A 17,667-nucleotide genomic window follows, 5' to 3' on the forward strand; every position below is an offset into this window, starting at 1 on the left:
CGGATTTCATTAATTGCACATAGTGAACCAACGATACATACAGAGAGCATTCCTAACTAACTTGCCCATGTGGCTTATCCAATACAACCATTTCTATTGTAACAATCCTTATCTCTCTATATAAACAATAGATTGTTGACATCTGTTATTAGTAATTAAGAGAAGATTGAAAACATACAACTATCTGCATTATTTTTCCCTCTGAAAATGTGTTGACTCTCTATCATCAACATTGAGAAACATATATTTGAACCTATTAAAAATAACTGTTATCTTTCGTCATTATCCGCCATGCCAGTCATTAAACGAATTCATATTTTCAATCAATCACAATTTGATATTAAACATAAGGCAAGGCCACTTACATTGGAGATTGATTAAGGATCTTGATAGCTTTCCCTTAAATTCGTGTTTCATGAGCCAAAGAAATTCCTTCTGCCAAGGTATGTTCACCCGACTGCTAGCCAGGAGAGCTGCTGCAACATTTAAGATCTAAAATATAAGGCTCATTTTGGTTCTGATCCTTAATCAACCTACTTGTTAGACTAAAACTTTGTTTGTTTAAATATTTTGATTGAGGTCCTTAACATCATTTAAGAGATTTAACTCATACATTATGCATTTAATGTCCCACAAATTAAAAAATATTCAAAAAATATTTTCAAAATATAATAAATACTTAAAAATAATTATTAGAGTAATATTATCCATCACAAAATTATAGCAAGAAAATAATGTACCCACATTGTGGAGCCAAAATATTCACAAGGCGACACGTGGATTTTTAGATAAAAGATGACAAAAATACTCTGGAGGCATACCGGGATTCCTACGCACGAGCAGCGGGCAATCATCCGTTAACCAAGTAAAAAATGCCCAAATAAGGTAACAAATAAAAGTTATTTCATCCATATACTCCACAAGGTAACCATTCCAAACATTCCATTTAAATTAGATTAATTGGTTAATTAATGAATTTATTTCCTAATTAATCCTTTAAATCACCAATTAAATGACCCATTATACCAATTAATCCCCCATTACATAACCCATTACCCAAATGGCCGGCCACCCTTGTTGATCTCATCATATTCACCTATTTTATCACATTAATTAGCTAGTTAATTTGGCAATAATTTTATTTGCTACATTAATTAGTCAATTATTCCCATAACTCCTAAATTTAACCTAAATCAAGAACCCTATCCCTATAAATAGGCTCTCATTCTCACCAAAAACAAATTCTCCAAAGCTCTCAAACACTTTTCTCTCAAAATTCTAACTTTGGCATCAGAGGTTCTTCGGCCAAAGCCCCCCCCCCATTCATTGTGGGCGCGTGAGGCACTTGGCCTTGACCTAAGGGGTTAATTGTTTTGTAGGTGCAATTTTGTCCAAAATCAAGGAGGAAGAAATTTGCATCCACAAATTGGTGCTTTCATTGAGAGTTGAGATCCATACTCGTAGAAGACTCTCGCATAAAAAGGTTTTTCTCTATTTTTAAGTCCATTTGAATATTTTTCATACGTCCTTATTATTAGAATTTTTTATTTGCAAAGGTTCTTTGATAAAATGTATATGAAAAATATAATGGCTAGAAATTTAAAAAATTCCACAAGTGAAAATTCTAATACTCAAGAAATTGGACCACGACGATCCACGAGACTAAATGTGGTCATAGGCGAAGTGGTACCACCACTACGAGGTTTCACCATGGCCCAAGCCGTGCCATCCAAGTTTGCACGGGCCCAAGCCCAAGCCTCGCATTCCCATGCATCACGTACTGAGCAGCCTACTTTCGTCGAGCAGCCCACTCTCGTGGCCCAGCCTGCTTCCGCCGAGCAACCTGCTATCGCGGCCCAGCCTGCTCCTACAGAGCAACCTGCTCTCGTAACCCAGCCTGCTCCCAAGGTATAAAATATCAATGATATCGGAAATATCGGTAGTCCAAAAACACGGAAATATTGATGATATTGGAAATATCGGTAGTCCAAAAACATGAAAATATCGATGGAAATATCGGGATATTATCAATATTGATAAAAATTGAATAAAAATCACAGAAATTGTAAGAAAAACTTGGAAATTTTTATTGAAACTTTGCAGGATGTTTATTTAGTCAATTATCTATTAGTTTATCACAAAAAATTGGAAGGAAATGCATTGCATGATAGATATAACTGATTTAAGTTGATTATATAACGAGCTGGCAAACATTGTGAGTGTAGAAAATATGTATTAATTAATGAAAGACGTTTAAACACACCATAATCATTTATATATAATGAATTAGTACAATATTTTACACTTTATACATTGCATGGTAAGATACATGAGTGACTTATCAAGGTATAAAATATCGATGATATTGAAAATATCAGTAGTCCAAAAACACGGAAATTTCGATGAAAATATCGGGATATTATGGATGTTTTAGACCATGCCTGCTCCCGACGAGTAGCCCATTCCCATGGCCCAACCTACACTCGTCAAGCAACCCACTTTCGTGGCCCAGCCTGCTCTCGTGGTTTTCCAAACAGCCCAAGTCGGCCCAAGACTATCTCAACCATCTGGACGTACCATCGAGCCGGAGGCATTCTCACCACATTTTTTGCGGATTTGACAGTTCCCAACTCAAATCTCGCGCCCAGAGTCTACCACTCTTCCACTGCCCAAGGAGGCACATTCCTTCCAAGCTCTTCCAATCCAAATGGTGAACAACACTTGTCTCGACAAGTCATAGAGTTGACGAGCGTCCTTGCACAACAGACAACCTTGGCGAATCAAATTTTGCAACGCACTGGGATCCAACATGCCCTGAACGAGGTATCCCAAAGTAAGACAACGACAGACGAACCTTTCCAGCAGTGTCCCAGCAAGCAGCCACGAGCCGAGCGTTCGGGCAGTGTACATTTCTGATTGGGCCCCCGAGATAGCGTATACTCCTTTCTTAGCGTGTGGAGGAGCGTGCACTCTCGACTAGGCCCACGAATGAGCATACATTCACGGTTGGGGTCACACTCCGATAGTCAACATGAACAACCTTCTAAGAAAAGTGTTCATTCATGGCTAAGCCCGCAAGGAGCATCATCCACCTCACATCGGAGTAGGTAACACGACGGACGGAGAGAAGCAATCACCCAATCTAGCTCAAGTTCAACCAGCAGTTTGTGAAGAACTCGCTCGCCTGCTAGAAATGCACCATATGCACTGCATCCGCAGCATAGACAAGCCAAACACATGAAAGAGCAGCTAGACTAGCAAGTCATGGCTGGGGGCAGCCGAGAGCTTCGCTACCCCAACAAAGGTAATTGCATGATTTCCAACGCAACGAGGTCACCGACGAGGCACTACGATGGAACATGACCAACCTAAGCAGGTCACCCTTCACGGACGAGATTGAGCAGGCAGAGCCTTCACGCGAGTTCAGCATGCCACATTTCACATCTTTCAAAGGGGATGAAGACCTGGAAAGACACTTAAAGCACTACCAAAGTGCAATGATCCTTTATCGAAACAACAATGCTCTCATGTGCAAGATATTCGCCACCACTCTACAAGGCGAGGCGCAAGATTTGTTTTACACCCTGCCGCCACAATCTATCTGGAATTTCTACGAACTTTCTTTGGTTTTCACCAAAGAATATTCATCATATCGCTCGATCAAAAAGAAGTTCGACTATTTGTTTGACGTCAAGAAGAACCCAAATGAGTCACTTCGTGACTATGTGATGAGATTTAAAGCAGAGAAGGCAAGGATAGTCGGATGCAGCGACTCAATAGCTAGTGCAGCCTTCCAAAAAGGCCTTCCAGTAGACCACCCACTATTCGGAAAATCGATCATGAAAGAAGATCTAACTCTGGCAGACTCTTTTGCTTTGGCAGAGAAACATGCACTTTGGGACGAGGCTTGCCAATGCACATTCAAGGACTTGAAGAAGTACCCGACATCACCTCCCTAAAAGCAACGGAGGACTTATTCGCTTGTTTGATGGTATCTAAAGTAGCAATAAGCTCTACCATCCTGCAAGAAGAGCTGGGGGCCCTACTACCTGTATTCTACAGTTCAAAAGCTCTCATCGATGCTATTAAAAATTCAAAAGCTAACTTTGGCGATAGTTGTTGTAACCCAAAAGCTTAAGTTTTACCTTCAAACGCACGCAGTCATCATCATGATGTACTATTCCACCGAATCCAAACCCGCGATGATGAAGGCGTAGACCCTGGCAGATGCAAAGTTTTCTAACGAACGCAACAACTCGACCCAAAAGACACGCCAAGGGTAGACGAACGCTAGAAGGAACACTCAGAAGCAAGTTTTGTCCTCGTCGTCCCAGAAGATTGTACGTAAGAGCAACATGTACTAGCAGTCGAGCACTACCTCCTGTTGCGCGTCACACGGCCCTAGCCGACCTTTGCTCCATTATTCAGCTCCAGAGTGGCCTAATACCGGAAGTTGAGCATCTCATGCTACATTAACATGGCCCTAGCTCTACGGCTCCCTACCGTGCCTTCAAGCCTAGCCTTGACAGTGCAACAGAGCGGCCTAACAACGCCCCGAAGGCAGCCGAGCACACTTTAGCCACACCTACTCCCTCAATGGAGATTTCTGGCATTTGCATGTCGACGGCGCATCCAACTACAAAGGCTCGTGAGCAACCGTGGTTCTTGCCACCCCAAATGGTTTAATGCTCAAGCAGGCGATCACTCTAAGCTTCAAAGCACCTAACAACGAAGCAGAGTACAAAACCCCACTAGCAGGCATTCGAGTGACAAAAGACTTGGTGGTGAAAAAGCTTTCAATTCATTCCGATTCCTAGCTAATCACCAGCCAGACTACTAGGGGCAAAGGCATGATGATCGTGGCAACCTACTACTTCACCAAATAGGTAGAAGCAGAGCCCATGACGATCACAATTCAGACGGACATAGAGCGCTTCATATGAAGGAGCATCATTTACCAATTTGGAATCCTTTAATCCATCATCACCAACAACGGCCCGCAATTTATAGGAAAAGATTTGGCGAAGTTCTTCCAAAAATATGGCATCAAGCAGCACATGTCTATGCCAAGATATCCTCAAGGCAATAGGAGGGCCAAAACATCCACTAAGATGATCCTTGACTGCCACAAGAAATCCCCCACCAATAAGAAATGAAAATGGCCAGACGAACTCCCTAGATGTCTATGGGCACATCGCACAACCAAAAGACAAGCAATTGAAAGGAGATGGTCACAAGCTTAAATCTGGCAGAGAAGAAGTGCGAGCAGATTATCACCCGCATCGTAGCCTACCAGCAGCAGTTCCTTTCCAGCCATAACAAAAGGGCCAAGATCCGACAGTTTCAACCCAGAGATCTAGTCCTAAGAAAAGCCTTCATCACTGCCAGCAGAGAAGGCTCCAAAAAGATGAATCTCATATGGGAAGGTCTATATAAGATTAGCAGAGTAGGCAGCAAGAGTAATTACACAACAAAAAAAAGATCTAAAAGCAGTAAAGCACCTACAATATGAAGAGGTGCCATGTGTGACCTCCCACTACATCAAAGCCCGAAGATTCAAGAAGCTCGATGGGCACCACCACACAAGTTGAGGATTATCTAGTTGTTATGCAGTTCCTACCTTACAGCTAAGTTCTCATTTGTTTCACTCGTTTTTCAATGAGGAATTTAGAAATAATCACAACTTGACTCGGCTGCATGCTTACAACAACTAATCACTCCTGCACTTCAAAATAAGACTGCGCCCTTCTTAGGGACTTATCGCAGGAATTGCGCCCCCCGAGGGACCAACCATGCTCTTCAGTGCGAAAGGGTAAACCAATTCCCCGACACCTATATGGGTCAACCCTCCAAGACGGGAGGATAAACTTTACACTCCGAATATCCAGACGTGGATGAGCCTGGCTGCCCTAGTATAACTAGATGTACGATGGCTTGCGCCGAGATTCTTAGAAGTAGCCACAATGGTCTTTGTCAAGGCTTAGCTAACTGAAGGATTTTGGGTCTCTTGGCCTAATCTATGGGGAACCGGGCCCTAGAGACGGAAATGGCACATTATGCAGTACACCCTACAGACGGCTGCATTACGCAGTACGCCTTACAGACGGCTACCCTGGAACCCTAAAGCTGCTACCGAATGCACTAAGGTAGCCTACGGATTCCGGAAGACTGCCTACGGCTTGCCCTTCGAGCAGTAAAGCCGCGCTAGACTTATAAAACCGCACATTCTTGTGAAAGGTTAAACAAGCTAGCGCGCATATACGAAGTTTTATCTAGTGCTGACATGCTACGTAGTCGATAAGCTTCACCTCTGCAAAGCGCGGAACAACCTACACCAAGTCCTAAAGTGTTGTGATACTTGTTACGCAACCTAAGGAATTGGAAAAATTCAAGGTTAATAGCCTAGTGGTTACGCGGAATTGTTTGCTTCTGTAAGTAAGGCATTCGACTGCCAACCCAATCGCTAACAACTTTGCAAAGTTCTACACCAACATCTACGGCTGCATAGGTTACGCGAGCTTGTCTTCTTATAAAAAAGTAGCATGCCTGCCACTGGTCTATCAAGTCTAAAGGTTAGGGCATGAACAAAAGAAGTGAAGTTGAAGAAAAGAGAAGGAAAACATGTTTATAAACAACTAGCAAAGGCCGAAGGAGTTCAAGCAAAACAAGAGCTACAAGGAAAAACAAAGAAAATCTTAAAGGCTACCTAAAATACTACACTATAGTAGCTTGGACATCCCACGACTACTCGGTCGCCACACCTTCAGCAGCCGTAACCCTCTTAGCAGCGGCATCATCTGGCACTTCACCCCAGCTGCCCAAGCCTGGGAACTAACATCTCCAACTACTTCACCAATGAAAGCCTCAAAAGTAAAAGTAAGCAAGTATTCCGAAGAAATAGAGATACCTTAAGCACATCTTTCTCAGCCTTCAGTTGCTCATTCTTCTCAAGCAGACTAACACGGACGCGCTGCAGCTCATCCACTCCCTTAAAAGCAACAAGATCATAATCCAACCTCTTGATCTCTTTGGCTGATGAATAAGCTACAGCTGCCATAATCTTCGCCACCTCCTTGACAGCCTTGCTATATATGCATCATAGCAAGCAAAGCAGTCCTTCTATATTGGGTCGTATGTTTCGCAAAGGAACTTGGGCAAACAACCTTTCTACCACCATCATCAAACTTGGTACAAGCGTCCATATCTTCAAGCAGATCTAGTTTCAAAAGCACAATGATCTCAGCAGCCTCCCCAGAAGCAGGCTTAGTGGATTTTTCACAGCTGCCCACACAAACAGTATCTTCCTTCCTAGCAGGCGAATCAGTCTCAGCAGCAAAGGGAGTGGGCCTTGGCTCCACTTTAGCAACAAAGTCCACCTTACCACTCTTCATAATAGCAAGTCTATCCAAAGGTGAACCAGACTTGGCTCCAAACAAACGTCCTGGTACAGACTTTGGCACTAGAGGCATGATAAAACCTTTACGCTGAGCAATCTTATCAACAATTGTACTAACTCAACATGGAAGGAGCCATATGCTCAGATCTAGCAACCTCACTTTTCTTCTCATTAGAAGAAGTCATGCAAATCACAGGCCTCTCGACATCAGACAGATTATCATGAACAGCAGTGGAGAAAGTCTTCAATTTTTCTCGATCGGCATCTCTTGAGTAGGCGGGGAAGATCTCTTCTTTCCATCTTCATTCATAGTAGGCTCCACGACAGCGATTAGACGAGCCAATGCATCCGCCTTGATCTTCTTAATCTTCTTTACCTCTTCTTTTGGGAGCAGCCCACTTTTCTCTCGGTAAAAAGAACTAAGCAGCCAACGCCATTCACGGTACTCAGCAGAGGAGCTTAACCCAACATTCTAGTAGGCAGGAGGTCAGCATGCCCATCATTCCAGCAACCCATGAGGCCCACGACCTCCTCATTTCTTTCAGTCCCTAGCCTGGCTCAAGTAAGGTCCAAGAGCCCAAAGGACATGAGTCATGTGGCACGCCTAGCATTGCTCCCTAACGCCACAATCCGCAGCCCCAGCCGCATAAGCTGCCATTGGCTCTAGCCAAGCCAAACAGCCCAAGCAGTGGCCTCTACCATAATGCCTCATCGGCCGATGCCGAGCCGACTCCTGGCCCCTGCCATCCGACGTGCTGCACCACCCCGACGGCTGCCTCGCAATAGCACTATCCAAGAAGAAGACAAGAAAAAAATTAATTTTTTCTTACATCGGTGCGGCACAGAGAAGACGAAGAAATCAACGAAAGACGGTCCTTTGCACGGGCAAGATGTAGAAGATTGCTAGAGGAGGGGGAACAAATATCCTCTAAGCTCTCTCTCTCTCTTGTAGGGTATAATAAATCGCTCTCCAACGTTGATTTAATAACCCACTTAAGGTGGACTTAAATAGGCTTTAAGAGAAATTTATTTCCCTTTCCTAGAATGACCTAATTTCCTATTAAAGAGAGAATCTACATCAAAATAGGAAGCAGTCCTACGTTTCCTAAAGCAAGATGATCTCTACACCTGCTGCCCTTTTCTGCGAGCAGCCCAATAGGTGTGGGGGCATTTGTGAAGCAAAAAATATTCACAAGGTGACACCTGGATTTTTGGATAAAAGAGGACAAAAATACCCTTGAGGCATACCGAGATTCTTACGTACGAGCAATGATTTTTATTTGCTAAATGACCCATTATGCTAATTAATCCTTTAAATCACCAATTAAATGACTCATTATGCCAATTAACTAGCTAATTAATTTGTACCCATATATTCACCTATTTTATCACATTAATTAGCTAGTTAATTTGGCAATGATTTTATTTGCTAAATTAATTTGTCAATTATTCCCATAACTCCTAAATTCAACCTAAATCAATAACCTATCCCTATAAATAGGCTCTCATTCTCACCAAAAACCTAGGTCCTCACTCTTGCTAAAATTCTCCAAAGCTCTCAAACACTTTTCTCTCAAAACTCTAACTTTGGCATCGGAGGTTCTTCGGCCAAAGCCCCCCCCCCATTCATCGTGGGCGCGTGAGGCTCTTGGCCTTGACCTAAGGTGTTAATTGTTTTGTAGGTGCAATTTTGTCCAAGATCAAGGAGGAAGAAATTTGCATCCACACACATACTTATTAACGTATTTTAAAAAATAACTACTGATATATTTTAAAACATAAAATAAATACATATAATTAGCATGGGTACATTTAGTACAATTAAAAATGGGTATAAATAAATTTAAAAATATGGGTATAAATACATATAAAACTTTAAAAAACATATGGGCACAAAAATAAATTAATATATGGGTACAAATTAAAATTGAAAAGAAAATTGGTGCAAATTAAAAAAGGGTTGCAAATTAAAAATGGGTACAAATTAAAAAAAATACTTTATTATTGAAACAATTAATGACGTTTATTAAAACTTAAGAACCTTGATAAAAAAATTGAAAAAGAATAAGGTTTTAATCAATGAAGTAGCAAAAAGAGGGATTTGATCTAATTTTTATTTTGTTATAGAAATCAAAGAAACGTACAAATGCATCAAGAATATGCCCATGTCTTACATTCAAACCAATTACGTATAATACTAAAACTCTAAGAATAAACACTTACCAAGCCATCCTTGTACACACCAACAACAGCGAAAGGTCCTCTTGCTGGATTCAACACTAATATGTAGTATTTACTTTCAGTTTTTTCCCGACGGGGCGGATAATATGCATTGCTGGATGATACTTGGGTGCCATCATAAAGCCAATGCATGCTGCATTCACACATCTATTTACCCCCTGTTTCAAGAACAATTACAATACAGAAGATACATAACTACCAATAAACCAAAACAGAAACTTTAAGATATGCCAATTTTATTGAATTACATGCAGCTCCTGCCCCATCATGAAGAAACATCTGCAATCTCCAAAGTAGCACCAGCCTCCCTCCCTTCCATACTTGGTCAAATCCACCACGCATGTCAAACAAGAAGATTAGTGTAAGTGAAAATACAAACATATTAAGTCCAATATAACTCTACAAATCAAAACTCAAATTGCTTATGTAGCTTCACAAGCTTTAGCCCACCTGATAATAAAACCATATCCAATTATTCAGGTTTCATCACGTTTAGCCTAAAAAGAAGGCAAAAATATTAGGGACAACCCTAATAATACAAAATAATCCACAAATGAGGGTCGGTTTATTTCGTATTAAGTACTAAATCTCGGACTAGACATGTGGTGATGACATGAAATATATAAAGGCGTACATCTATGAAGTTGAGTTCACTGAGCATTAACCAACTCCAGCAATGTACGAATGAAAGATTACCTACTTGTCAACCATATTAAGTTATAGATGTAACTAATTATTTGACATGAGGCATCACTGTCTCAATGGATATGATATTTAGCCTCACTCAAAGCTCTCAAACTTAGCAAAGTCCTATAGTGACCTCTCATACATAAATTATTTACGTATGCATAAATAATAAAAAGGGAATTAAGTTGGCACTTCAATGGATGAGGAGGTGTTCCTCCTTAAGATGCTTTATAACTAATTCACGAAACTTCATGTTTATAATTAGAGCTGTTCATATTATTAATCATTTGTAAATATCATTTATGCAAAAAATAAATAAATATGAGCTTGTTTAGTCATCGAATTGTATAAAAACAAATAAATGGATAAGTTGATGCATTACGAGCCGTCTATGTATTTGCTAGATTTAACTGACTAAATGACCTTATTTTAATTGATTTTTTGCAAAAAATTACAAAGTATTTAATAATATGAACGATTCTAATCATAAACATGATTTCTTTTAATCAGTCACTAAAACTCCTCAATCTGAAGGAGCCACATATTCCTCATTTAAAAATTAAAAATTAAAAACTCCAATAGAGGCTGGGTTTTGATCATTCCCACCCCCCTCCCCCCCCCCCCCCCCCCACAAAAACACCAGCAATTCATTAAAAGATTAAATCATTGAACAAAACTCGAATAAAGGCGATTGGGTTTTGATCATTTCCATTCTACAATTTGCTTTAACTTTTGAGCATTTTGAGGCTTTCCCAGTAGTATTAAGGATTAAATCATTAAAAAGAAACTCGAATAAAGGCGATTCTTGATAATCCCCCAGTAGTCTTAAGATTAAATCATTGAAAAAAAAAACTCGAATAAGGGCGATTTTTGAGCATTTTGAGGCTTTTTTCAGTAGTATTAAATAATTAAAATTTGGGGTTTTTGAACATTAGTCCTTATAAAAGATTAAAATTTAAAAAAAACCTTGGTACTAGATTACATATTCAATTTAATCCCGTGAAGTGTACTTACTGTTCTAAAAATCCTCGCCTAGCGCCGCCTAGGCGCTATGCGGTTGGTTACCGTCCTGATTAATGCCTAGGCGTTTGAAAATTAAGAAAGGGCGCCTAGACTTGTTGAGGCACCCACCTAGACAGCTTAGGCACCCTCCTAACCCGTCCAGGCCCGCCTAAGCACCCGCCTCGACTCAGTTAGACAGAAAATAGATAACTTTCATTTTGCATTTTATTTTTTTCAATAAATTGTAAGATACTTGTTGAATACTTAAATGAATACACATTATATGCATGTTCCCCATGTTTTCATTATGTTTCAATACTTCCTAATATATATGTCATTCTACTTTGTAGTTTATAATGAAATTATATATATTTTAAGTATAAGCAGACACTTATTTACACGAAATATAATAGATTTACTTAAATTCGTCTAGTCCGCCTAGCCGCCTAGGCGCTAGGCCCCAGCTCGCCGCCCATCTAGCGCCTAGCGTCTTTTAGAACCTTGCTTTTATTTAAATTTATATTCTGTTTTTTATATTTAATGTGTATTTTTACTTAATATCTCAACATTAAAATGGAAATTTTATTAATATGCACATATTAGTTCTTTAAATTATAAATGAGCATAAATGAGAAAATATTAAAAGAAATTAGTGACACAAAAATATGAGCATAAAAAAACCAAGTCTTACATTTAAACCATATTCGTTCTTTGTACCCCTACTGAACGTATCATCACACGACTTGGAAAGGCAACGTCATCAATCTAAATGATGTCATCAAACATCATTGAACCTAGACTTGACATTCGTGTCGTATTTTTCATGTTCGTGTCGTTTTCGTGACATATTTGATATCTTAACATGGCGTGTCATATAACACCTATTAAGGTTTATGGATTATATATGGTGTCGGATTTCGGAGTTGACCCCTTTACAAAAGTTGTAAAGTTTGTCAGTACGTGTGATTCTATATTTTTTTTAACATTTTTCACACTCATACAATAATTATTATTAAGTTTATTAATTTGCACTCAAATAGAAAACACTACATGAGATTTGTAGGGTTTTAAAAATCTAAACGACCATGTAACCATTGTCTAAGTGTAGAGGATGCAACCACGAGCGTTTATATATGCTTTCACATTTTTCAAACTTATACATTAATGATTATGAATTTTATTTATTTTCAATTCCCTTAATTAATACTATTCATGAGGGTTTGTATGGTTTTAAAATTTCAAATGACGATGTACTCATCCTCAGAACGTAGAGGATGCGATCACGAGTGTTTGCATATTTTTCCCCATTTTTTGTGCTTGTAAATTTTAAGTATTATAATATTTTTAATGTGTTTAGTATTTTTAAATTATTTGATATTTTTAGTTTTAATGTATTTTATAATTTTTTTAATCTCACTCTTTGCTTATAGTATGCTATAAAAATAAATAAATAAATAAATAAAACTTAATTTTTTTTAAAATTTATATAGAATATTAATACAATAATATATATTTAATATACAATATATACATATACACTATGGCTATTATATTTTATAGTAAGTTTTTTAATAGTTTAAAAAAAATTAAAATCATCAAACTATCTTTTTTTTTTCTTAACGTGTAGAAACGGGTTATCCAAGTGTCACCCTCGTGTAAACCTGTTAAGGACCTCTTATTAAGGGATTCTTATTGTGTGATCCGATAACGACCCAATTAGCTATCATGTTAACCCAAAACCTATTATTTTCGTGTAATTTATATGTCGTGTAAGAAATTACCAGGTCTAATTGAACCCTCAACCGATATCTTAAAATTAAAAAGGAGAAATAGTTGAATGTATGAAATTAGAATTCCAGATTATGTAATGATTATTCAAAGGAATTGGTGGCATTAGATTGGATTTGAAATTGCAATTGATCATATTGCATAATCTTTGTTTATGCAGATTGGGGAGTTGCGGACAACTTGTATACTCGTAAAACCATAACATGCTTCTACTTGGAGCACCACGAGACCATGGCAGCAAACCGGCTTAACAGAATCAGAACGGAGAATTGCTGTTGTGGTAGCAAACTTTTGCCATCTTAGGTCTTGACCAGATTATACCTACAAAACAAACAAATAAACAAACACATTTTTTATCAACGCGCTTACGAAGTTCGGGGGGTTGGCTAAGTCAGTTTCTTTGAAAAATGTGAGTGTTTTGGTCTTAATTGTGTAGCGAAAACTTACCATAAATCGGTGGAGATGATGTATTTATAGGGAGGTGGGTGTAGAGTTTTGCCCTACATGTGGCAGCTTCTCATTAACCAAGGTGAGTGCTCCGTAGGATGGACGAGGAAAGATAATCCCAAAGATATTAATTATGAGATAATATATCTTGGACTGATGTTGGTAGCATCCTTGATGATTGTGATGAGGATTCCTTGAACCATCTCCAAAAGAGATGTCAAATCTTAAGTAAAATGTCAGGTAATCAAATTTGAAGGTAGGAATAAGTTCCAACCTATATATCAATCCTATGTGAATTGACATATGAATTTAATATATCAAATTTGACATATGAGAAAATGTGTTGTAAAATATTTTTTTAATTATTTTATTGTGTAGGTCTCATTAATATGCATCAATTATCATTTTTAATTATATTATTTTAATTGATTTCTTTTTTAAAATGAGTCCTACAAATATCATTTATAACAAAAAAAAAATATGGGTTGGAGGAAGAGAAAATATGACAATGCCGCACCAGTCATCAAATTAACATTTAACATTTGACATTTATCTTTTGACATCTCCATTGAAGAGTATAAATGATGAGATTCGGCAAGTAATCTTATCCTTAATGTCTTTGGCCTTTCTTCTTTGCCGCTAGCAAGGGAGCTTGGAGGTGTCAAAATCTGTTGCTCAAGCCTCCACAAATGTTAGATTACGCATGAGAATATTTGTGTGCCTGCCTATTTATTGACGGTATTCTTGTCTTCTTAGGAAAAAAAAATCCACATGTCATCTTTAGGATTTTTTAAATTATTTTTTGCTCCATGGTGGTGAACAAAAATATTATCTATATTAAGAGGGAGATGGTGACTTTAACTTCACAATGAGTTAGCAATAATATGATTCAATTTATCGTTGACGAGAATCGAACCTAAGATCTTTTACTTATAAATGAAAATGAGTACTAGTAGATTATAGTACTGGCTAGAGATAGATTTTTTTTTTTTAAATTCTTACTATATTTTAATAAGATTTAACAGTGTTGGTGCTTTGTTAAATATAAGAATATGTGTGGAAAATTAGATAGAAGACACGAATGGGGACATGCATTAGGAGACAGCAGACCTGTCACCGTGACTTTTGAGCCTTTTAAAGATTCCCCAGTAGTATTAAAAGATTAAAATTTCTGAGTCTTTTTTGAAAGCAACGATATATTTCATAAGCCAAAGGGATACAACGGGTAAGCTGGTCTGGGAATTCCAACACTGAAGCTCAATGAAGTACGAGCACCTAGCATATATAGAACATCGAACTAGCTTAGTATAGCTGTCTTTCAGCTTTGAACTACCTTTACCCACCTCCTACATCTAGGTCTGCTACCTAAGCTGTTAATTATGGGGAAAGTATCTGAGGAACACATTGAAGCTCGCGTCAGACAACTCCTGTCTCGTATGACTTTGAAAGAAAAGGTTGGCCAGATGACCCAAATTGAGCGCCAAGTCGCCACTCCAGCTGCCATTAGAGACAACTCCATAGGTATCTCTCTCTCTCTCTCTCTCTCTCTCTCTCTCTCTGTTTCTTTCGATTTTTTTTTTTCATGTAGTAATTGATGGAGGAGGACTTTTATGTTATGGCTTTGCCAGGGAGTATATTCAGTGCTCCGGGCAACGTGCCCTGTGAAAAGGCTTTGCAGTCAGAGTGGGCGGATATGGTGGATGGGCTTCAGAGGTCAGCGCTATCGTCGCGGCTTGGGATTCCCCTCATATATGGGACTGATGCGGTTCATGGCAACGGTAATGCTTATGGTGCTACTACATTCCCTCACAACGTTGGTCTTGGCGCCACCAGGTACTCACTATGCCATTCGTTTTTGTTTTTAATTTTTACGTGGTGCTACCGATACCCTCATGTTATAACCCGAGTTTATTGTAACAAACGGATTACCATACCCCCAAAATATTTTTCACTAAAAGGATGTGTCAAAATTAATTGAATTTGTACTTTTGAAAATGTGAATTCCGTACTTAAAGAAAACAAATTAAAGTACATTTTCATAATGTTGGTTTACAATTACACCAGTATCTACCAAGTTGTCAATCTCTTCCTTTTCTTTTTAAGAAAACATTTTCTTTGTAATGATTATAGTTTGATTTATATTACTGAATTGTAGACTCAGAATCCTTTTTTTTGGTGAAACAAAACGAAAAGAGATGAGTCTTTGGTAGTCTTCCTCCTCCATTTCCTCTCGTTTAACTTTTGAATTGTGTTATAGAGATGCAGATTTGGCTCGAAGGATTGGTGTGGCAACTGCTCTTGAAACCAGGGCTTGTGGTTTTCACTATACTTTCGCTCCGTGTGTGGCTGTAAGTCATTATGGATTTTGTACTAATTACGTTTATCTGTTTTTCTATTCAGGATGTGGTTGATCAAATTGTGAACATAGTGTCAATTTGCAACATATAAGTACTTACTCAGGCTTTGTTAAAAGAAAAACAAAGTACTTACTTAGGCTCCATTTGATTCTTAGAAGTTGGATTTTTAATTTTCAAATATATATTAATTTTGAAATTGAGCATTTTAAGATATAGGCTCTTTAGCCAAAATAGTCACTGAGATTTGCATAATTTCTTACTTTGGTATCTGAGATTTGAAATCAATATAAGTGGTCCCTGAGATTGTCCACCATCAATTATTTTGGTCCTTGGTGAAAAATTATGTTAAATAAGGATCAAAATAATAAAATTACCCTCAATTTAATAAACAATTGACCAAAATGATTTGAGCAAAATTGAGAGTATTTTTGTCATTTTATTCTTATTTTAAGAAGATTTTTAGCAGAATCACCAAAATGATTGATTGTTGACAAACTCAATGACCAATTCTATCTATTTTAAATCTCAAGGACAAAAGTGAGAAGTTATACAAATCTCAGACACTATTTTGACTAAAAACCTAAGATATATTATACCTGCATGAATTTGATGGCTTTATGAAGAAATTCAGTTGAACGGATTCCTAGAGTTTTGACAGGTATGCAAGGATCCGAGATAGGGAAGATGCTATGAGAGTTACAGTGAAGATACTGAAATTGTAAGCAAGATGACGTCTATTGTTTCAGGCTTGCAGGGGCAGCCTCCCCAAGGACATCCGAAGGGCTACCCTTTTATGGCGGGAAGGTAGAGAAGAGTTATATCAGTTAATAGTTTTTTATTCATGCTTCTTTTTCATGAAACATTTTGCTTTTTGTCTGAGTTTGATAAGTTACACACTTGTACGTTTTAAATCATCTCTGTTCCAAAGAATAAGGAAAAAACTTTGACATGTTTGAGGTTCATTTCTTCATTCTGATACTCACTCTTATGCCTACCATAATCTTAAACATTATGAACTTTTTCCTAATTTGTTTTATATTTCAGCAACAACACTATTGCATCTGCCAAGCATTTTGTTGGAGAAGGGGGCACAGACAAAGGTGTAAATGAGGGGAATGCTGTATTATCTTACGAGGATTTAGAGAGGATTCATATCAAACCTTATCTGGACTGTATTTCTCAAGGAGTTTGTACTATTATGGTTTCCTATAACAGCTGGAATGGAGATAGAGTACATGGTCACCGTTTTCTCCTTACAGAAATCTTGAAAGATAAGCTAGGTTTTAAGGTAGGTAACCATATGATCTGCATAATTTGTTGTTGGCCAGGTAGACTAAACACTGAAGACCTACCCATACTCAACAATATTTAGTCTCGTTTTGACTAGTTCTCTTTCGTCTCAAAGTTTAATGGGACCGTTATTAAAGGAGTAATTAGGTTTTCATCCTTATTTTTACTACTCTATTGATTAAAACCTTATTACTTTTCAATTTTTGATCAAGGTCCTTTGTATTAATAATATCATTAATTATTTCAATAATAAAATATTTTTTATTTATAAATATATTCATTTAATATTAAAAATGTTACAATTAGTATATTTATATTTATGGCTAAATTTTTTATCATATATTTTTATTTTTAGTTTGTATGCATTTTTAATTTGCAACCCTTTTTTAATTTGTACCAATTTTCCTTTCAATTTTAATTTGTACCCATATATTAATTTCTTTTTGTGCCCATATTTTT

The sequence above is a fragment of the Malus sylvestris genome, chromosome 2 (assembly GCF_916048215.2).
Source record: "Malus sylvestris chromosome 2, drMalSylv7.2, whole genome shotgun sequence".
NCBI lineage: Eukaryota > Viridiplantae > Streptophyta > Magnoliopsida > Rosales > Rosaceae > Malus > Malus sylvestris.